The sequence below is a fragment of the Crinia signifera genome, chromosome 9 (genome assembly GCF_055691185.1).
Source record: "Crinia signifera chromosome 9, ASM5569118v1, whole genome shotgun sequence".
Classification (NCBI taxonomy): domain Eukaryota; kingdom Metazoa; phylum Chordata; class Amphibia; order Anura; family Myobatrachidae; genus Crinia; species Crinia signifera.
In genome coordinates this window covers 124921665-124928742 of record NC_139225.1, presented here as the reverse complement: position 1 = coordinate 124928742, position 7078 = coordinate 124921665, and positions in this window count along the sequence as shown.

Below are 7078 nucleotides of genomic sequence, written 5' to 3'. Positions count from 1 at the left end.
TATGTATGACAGCGGCAGTGTGTGTAGTATATATGTATGAAAGCGGCAGTGTGTGTAGTATGTATGTATGACAGCGGCAGTGTGTGTAGTATGTATGACAGCGGCAGTGTGTGTAGTATGTATGTATGACAGCAGCAGTGTGTGTAGTATGTATGACAGCGGCAGTGTGTGTAGTATATATGTATGACAGCGGCAGTGTGTGTGGTATGTATGACAGCGGCAGTGTGTGTAGTATTTATGAATTAGGGCGGCTGTGTGTGTAGTATGTATGCATGACAGCGGCAGTGTGTGTAGTATGTATGTATGACAGCGGCAGTGTGTGTGTGTGTGTAGTATGTATGTATGACAGCGGCAGTGTGTGTAGTATGTATGACAGCGGCAGTGTGTGTAGTATATATGTATGACAGCGGCAGTGTGTGTAGTATGTATGTATGACAGCGGCAGTGTAGTCTGTATGTATGACAGCGGCAGTGTGTGTAGTATGTGTGTATGACAGCGGCAGTGAAGCGGGGGTATGCGGCCGGGCAGGGTGGCAGTGTGTGTAGTCTGTATGTATGACAGCGGCAGTGTGTGTAGCATGTATGAATGAGAGCGGCAGTGTGTGTAGTATGTATGAATGAGAGCGGAAGTGTGTGTAGTATGTATAAAAGAGGGCGGTAGTGTGTGTAGTATGTATGACAGCGGCAGTGTGTGTAGTATGTGTGTATGACAGCGGCAGTGAAGCGGGGGTATGCGGCCGGGCAGGGTGGCAGTGTGTGTAGTCTGTATGTATGACAGTGGCAGTGTGTGTAGCATGTATGAATGAGAGCGGCAGTGTGTGTAGTATGTATGAATGAGAGCGGAAGTGTGTGTAGTATGTATAAAAGAGGGCGGTAGTGTGTGTAGTATGTATGACAGCGGCAGTGTGTGTAGTATGTGTGTATGACAGCGGCAATGAAGCGGGGGTATGCGGCCGGGCAGCGGGGGTATGCGGCCGGGCAGGGTGGCTGTCAGACAGCTATATGGATGTAGAGGCAGCAGCGCTCTGTACCTCTGCATCCATTTCCATCTGGTGAGTGGTGACTGGCAGCTGGTCTTCTTCAGTAGCCACAGCAACAGTCAGCCAATCGCAAGGCTGCCTGTTGCTGCTCTCAGTCTCAGTCAGACAGGAAAAGCAATGGCAGAGGTAAGTTACTTTGAGGGGAGGGGGGGTGGGGGTGTTGTCACTGCTGACACACCTCAAATTATTGGGGGGCTGGGTGCACAGAAATTAAAATACAATGGGGGATTTTTAACAATATGATGGGGCCAAGAAAATATTCTTAAAATATAACCGTGAACAGGAGTGCAGAAAAACAAATGAATAATATAATGGTGCAAAAACCTTACCCACCCCCCCCCCCCCGACCAGCCTAACTTTAACCATACCCCCCCTCCCCTGCAGCTCAGCTCTCACTATACACTCCTCACCTCTGAAGCCTAACCTTCATTATACACCCCCCAATAGCCTAAACCTATCTATACACCCACAGCCCAATTATTCACCAACCACCTGCATCCTAAACCCACCCACCCCCCTCCACAGCCTAAAACTAGCCATACACTCCCCTCCGCAGCCTAACCATACACCCCCCTGCAGCCTATAACACTAACCACACATACACACCCTGCAGCCTATAGCCCTAACCATACTCACACACACCCAGCAGCCTATAACCCTAACCATACACACACACACCCAGCAGCCTATAACCCTAACCATACACACACACACACACACACCCCGCAGCCTATAACCCTAACCATACACACACACACACACCCCGCAGCCTATAACTCTAACCATACACACACACACACCCAGCAGCCTATAACCCTAACCATACACACACACACCCAGCAGCATATAACCCTTACCATACACACACACACACCCCGCAGCCTATAACCCTAACCATACACACACACACACACCCCACAGCCTATAACACTAACCATACACACACACCCAGCAGCCTATAACCCTAACCACACACACACACCCCGCAGCCTATAACCCTAACCATACACACACCCCACAGCCTATAACCATAACCATACACACACACCCAGCAGCCTATAACCCTAACCATACACACACCCCGCAGCCTATAACCCTAACCACACACACACACACACACACACACACACACACACACCCAGCAGCCTATAACCCTAACCATACACACAAACCCCGCAGCCTATAACCCTAACCATACACATACACACCCCGCAGCCTATAACCCTAACCACACACACACACACCGCAGCCTATAACCCTAACCATACACACACCCCGCAGCCTATAACCCTAACCATACACACACCCAGCAGCCTATAACCCTAACCATACACACACCCCACAGTCTATAACCCTAACCATACACACACACACCCAGCAGCCTATAACCCTAACCACACACACACACACACACCCAGCAGCCTATAACCCTAACCATACACACACACACCCAGCAGCCTATAGCCCTAACCATACACACACACCCGCAGCCTATAACCCTAACCATACACACACACCCCGCAGCCTATAACCCTAACCATACACACACATACCCAGCAGCCTATAACCCTAATTCCCCCCCCACACACACACACACACATTGCAGTCTATTTTTGGCGCACACTGTTCCCATTTTGAGGGGGGGCCCAAAGCATATTTTCGCACCTGGGCCCACAATGCGCTAGTTCCGCCTCTGTATGTATGACAGCGGCAGTGTGTGTTGTATGTATGGTAGGAGATGCTGCTATCTGGTTCCTGGGGGAGAGGGGATGTAAAATGGAGGTAGATTCTACCTTCATTTTACAGTTTAATTTGATTGCTCTGCATCAGATGAAAACATTCCAAAGTGCACTAGTGGAGGGGGGCCTTTACACTTGAAGAGACCCCCTCCCACCACATAACAGAATTTTGCATTATTCGGTGTGCCATAATGAGAATTTTTGCTCAATCTGGATGCCATAAATTGAATTTTGATTCATTCCGTGTGATTTTTGACTTATTCTATGTGGCATAATGTGAATTTTGGCTCCTGTCATTTGTCCCCCTATTCCTTTGCTCCTGTCACGTCTCCCCCTATTCCTTTGCTCCTGTCACGTCTCCCCCTATTCCTTTGCTCCTCTCATGTCTCCCCCTGCTCCTCCTCTCACGTTTCCCGTTTCGCTCCTCCTCTCACGTCTCCCCTTGTTCCTCTCCTCCTCTCATGTCTCCCCCTGTTCCCCTCCTCCTCTTACGTCTCCCCCTGTTCCTCTCCTCCTCTCATGTCTCCCCCTGTTCCCCTCCTCCTCTCACGTCTCCCCCTGTTCCTCTCCTTCTCTCACGTCTCTCCCTGTTTTTCTCCTCCTCACATGTCTCCCCCTGTTTCTCTCCTCCTCACATGTCTCCCCCTGTTCCTCTCCTCCTCTCACGTCTCCCACTGCTCTTCCTCTCACTTTCACATTTCTCCCTGTTTCTTCACCTTTCACCTCTCCCCCAGTTCAGTCCTGGAGTGTGTGGTACAAGGCGGCAGGGGGCTCTTGCTTTTAAAAGGGGTTCCCCTGCCTTCCCCTCATTAACCGACTCCACCTTTTTCATTGACTCCACCCCTTTTGTAGGGCTGCTTTTAGAAATTTCCCGGGCTGGTTTTTCATCCCAATTCGCCCCTGGGAGCAGCCATGAGCTGCTTCCCGTTTAGCATGTGCTGGTCATTCTTCAGCAGCGGGGTAAGTGCGCTGTTTCGTGTTTGCACAATTAGGATTTTTCATGGAGTTCTCAAGGGACGGGGCTAAGGTTTCCACCTCATCCCTTTAATTCTGGACACATATTAATTACACAGGTTCTGTGGCTAGCTGACGTCAAGACTCCATTTCACCTGGTTTTAATCAGCCACAGAACCTGTGTAATTAATTAATGTGTCCAGAAGTAAAGAGATGAGCTGGAAACCCTAGACGGGGCTAACCTGAACGTGGGTGTGTCAGGGCACAGACAGTGGATTTTTCCCAGATCTGATTAAGCTAAGGGGTAATTTATTATTTATAGTATTGCCGGTGCTTTTGGGCACTACATTGCACTGCAAATGGGTTTGTTTATAAAGGGCTTTAATTGAAGTCCATTTTTTCCCCCTTTCAGCATTATTGTATTGTATTTGCTAATACCTGCATTTATGTATGGTCAGTTGAGCAGCTAAACCCCAAAAAAGTAATATTAGGGCACAATGCAAATAGTCCCAATAGCTCCATTGGGCACCATCTATTGGTTGACAGCCCCAAAAGTAACTGGATTCCGTCCATTATAACTACTGTAGAAGGGATATTTTTCTATAGCCTAATTATTATTTAGAATTTCTATTTTATCTTTATTTAATTAAGGTGATGCAGAGTGCTGCCCCTCTACTGTCACCAAAGAGGGAGCAAATAACACAACCCGAAGTGATTGAAATGGCCCCATTGCCCTCCGTGAAACAAACTGAGCAGGAACCCCGGGAGATGCAGATGCCCCCTGCACCCCGGCAGAGGCAGGCACCACCGGCAACCCGGCAGAGGCCTGCACCACTGGCACCTCAGCAGAGGCAAGCTCCACCAGCCCCCCGGGAGAGGCTAGCACCACCGGCACCCCGGCAGAGGCAGGCACCACCGGCAACCCGGCAGAGGCCTGCACCACTGGCACCTCAGCAGAGGCAAGCTCCACCAGCCCCCCGGGAGAGGCTAGCACCACCGGCACCCCGGCAGAGGCAGGCACCACCGGCATCCCGGCAGAGGCCTGCACCACTGGCACCTCAGCAGAGGCAAGCTCCACCAGCCCCCCGGGAGAGGCTAGCACCACCGGCACCCCGGCAGAGGCTAGCACCACCGGCACCCCGGCAGAGGCAAGCACCCCGGGAGAGACATACACCACTGGCACCCCGGCAGAGGCTAGCACTATTGGCACCCTGGCAGAGGCAAGCACCACCAGCACCCTGGGAGAGGCACGCACCACCGGCACCCCGGGAGAGACAAGCCCCACCGCCTCCCCGTGTGAGAAATGCCTCACTATCTCACCGGGAGAGACAGGCGCCCTTGCCATAAAGGAATTTGCCCGCAAAACACCGGAGTGGCATGCGCCCCCCAAAACACCGGAGTGGCATGTACCCCCCAAAACACCGGAGTGGCATGCGCCCCCCACAACATCAGAGCGGCATGCACCCCTAACAGCACCGGAGCAGTATGCGCCCCCAACAACACCGGAGTGGCATGAGCCAATTTTTAAAATAAAGAGTGTTGCTTAATGATAATGGTTCTCCCCCCCCCCCCCCCCCCCAATTGGAGCGTCTCTATGCTGAATGAATGCTTGAGAGCTGCGGTGTCGTGATTTGTAAAATAAAAAAGAGGTATACTGTACTTTAACTTTTTTAAGTATCAGCCCTGTAACCCATCAGTGTCCTGTCTATATACATCTTAGAGGTTTTCTTGCTTTAGTCCAAACAGCAAGACCTCCCCTTCACCCCCAGTGCAAATGCTGCATTCCTGATGACTGGGACGCAGTCAGAGCTGGAAGCCCTGCACTGTAAGGGAAGGAGAGCGACTTGTAACTGCTGACCCTGGAAAAGGGTATTTCCTACATAAATGTATTATGGAGAGACTTACTGTATCAGGTTTCGAGAGCAGCAGAGAACTGTGTACTAAAAGGTAGACAACCCCCAGTAGTTTTGTGCCATAGCAGCAATTGGCGCAGACATGCCTGTGTTGTGTAGGCCGCACCCCTGCAATGCTGTGCTCTGACACTCCCACAATGCCGCATCAACGCCCCTTCACCCCCCATCCCCCTATTTCACCGGCCTTTAGACTGTGGTATAAGGACCTTATTCTAATCCACGAATTACACAGAGCTGCGTGTGGTTTTAACGCGGCCCCCCACTCGTACATCCGCACTTCAATAGACAACCCGGAGGGGAGGGGGAGGAGGAGGTGCGGCGGAGGGGAGGGAGCCCGGCAGCGTTCAGTGGTTGAACTCTGCAGCACTGCCCGACTCTAAGCAGTGGCAATCCCGAGAATTTTCCGGGCTTGCCAGACTGGACACTGAGGCACAGCCCGGAAAATTCTCGGAATTGCCACTGAAGGGGTTAAAGGTGCCCATACAGTAGTAAGATTTATCTTCAGATCTGGCTGGTTGGAACAAAAACATGGTTATGGATGAGTGACAGTTTGTCAGTTTTCCAGCATTCCCAAGAAAATGGTCAACTTTCATTTGCTCTCATCCATAACCATGTTTTTGTTCCAACCAGCCAGATCTGAAGATAAATCTGCGTGTGTATGGCCACCTTAACATCGTGCAACATTCAATGTAGACCATTTTTGAATAATAATAAAACATTTTTTTTTTACAATTAATTTAAACATTTATACCAGACTGTTTGAATTGCAAAAATAAAAATTTGGACTGCAAAGGGTTAACAGCAAGGCATGCCGCATACCGCAAAAACTGAGACAACTCATTTATGTGTAAATCATACCTACAGGTCCCGTACTTTCTCTACCATGGCTATAACTAGCAGTATGTCATATTTTCCTGTATTTATCTAAAATATGCAGTAAAAACAGCTGAAGTACGTGACGAAGTAACAGGAGATGAGATTAATCTCTTGATATTTACTGAAATTTCACTCAAGAGTTGTGACTCCACTTTGCGCTTAGAAGACAGATTAACCAGACCTTGGGCCTGACTTGTAGAAGGTTGAGGGGATTATGAGACGTAGATTTGATATTGTAAGGTGACAGCTCTCCATAATTCTCTGCAACTGGGAGTCTGTATCAGTGTATAATGGCACGTATAACAACCACAAACACATTTATGACACAGAAAAGTAAAAAGGTATAGGTACAAAAGGCTGACCCTTTAACACCACCTTGTAGGGGTACATTTATCACAATCTCCATTAGCCGCATGCCAGGAGTGTGTGTGCCAAGTAAGTGCCACATGGGGTAAACTATAAAAGATATAAGATACAGGATATAAGAGGGAAGAGAACCTCGTCCATAAGGAAAAATGAGAGCAGGACCAATGGAATTAACCTGCAAGTGCAGAGAA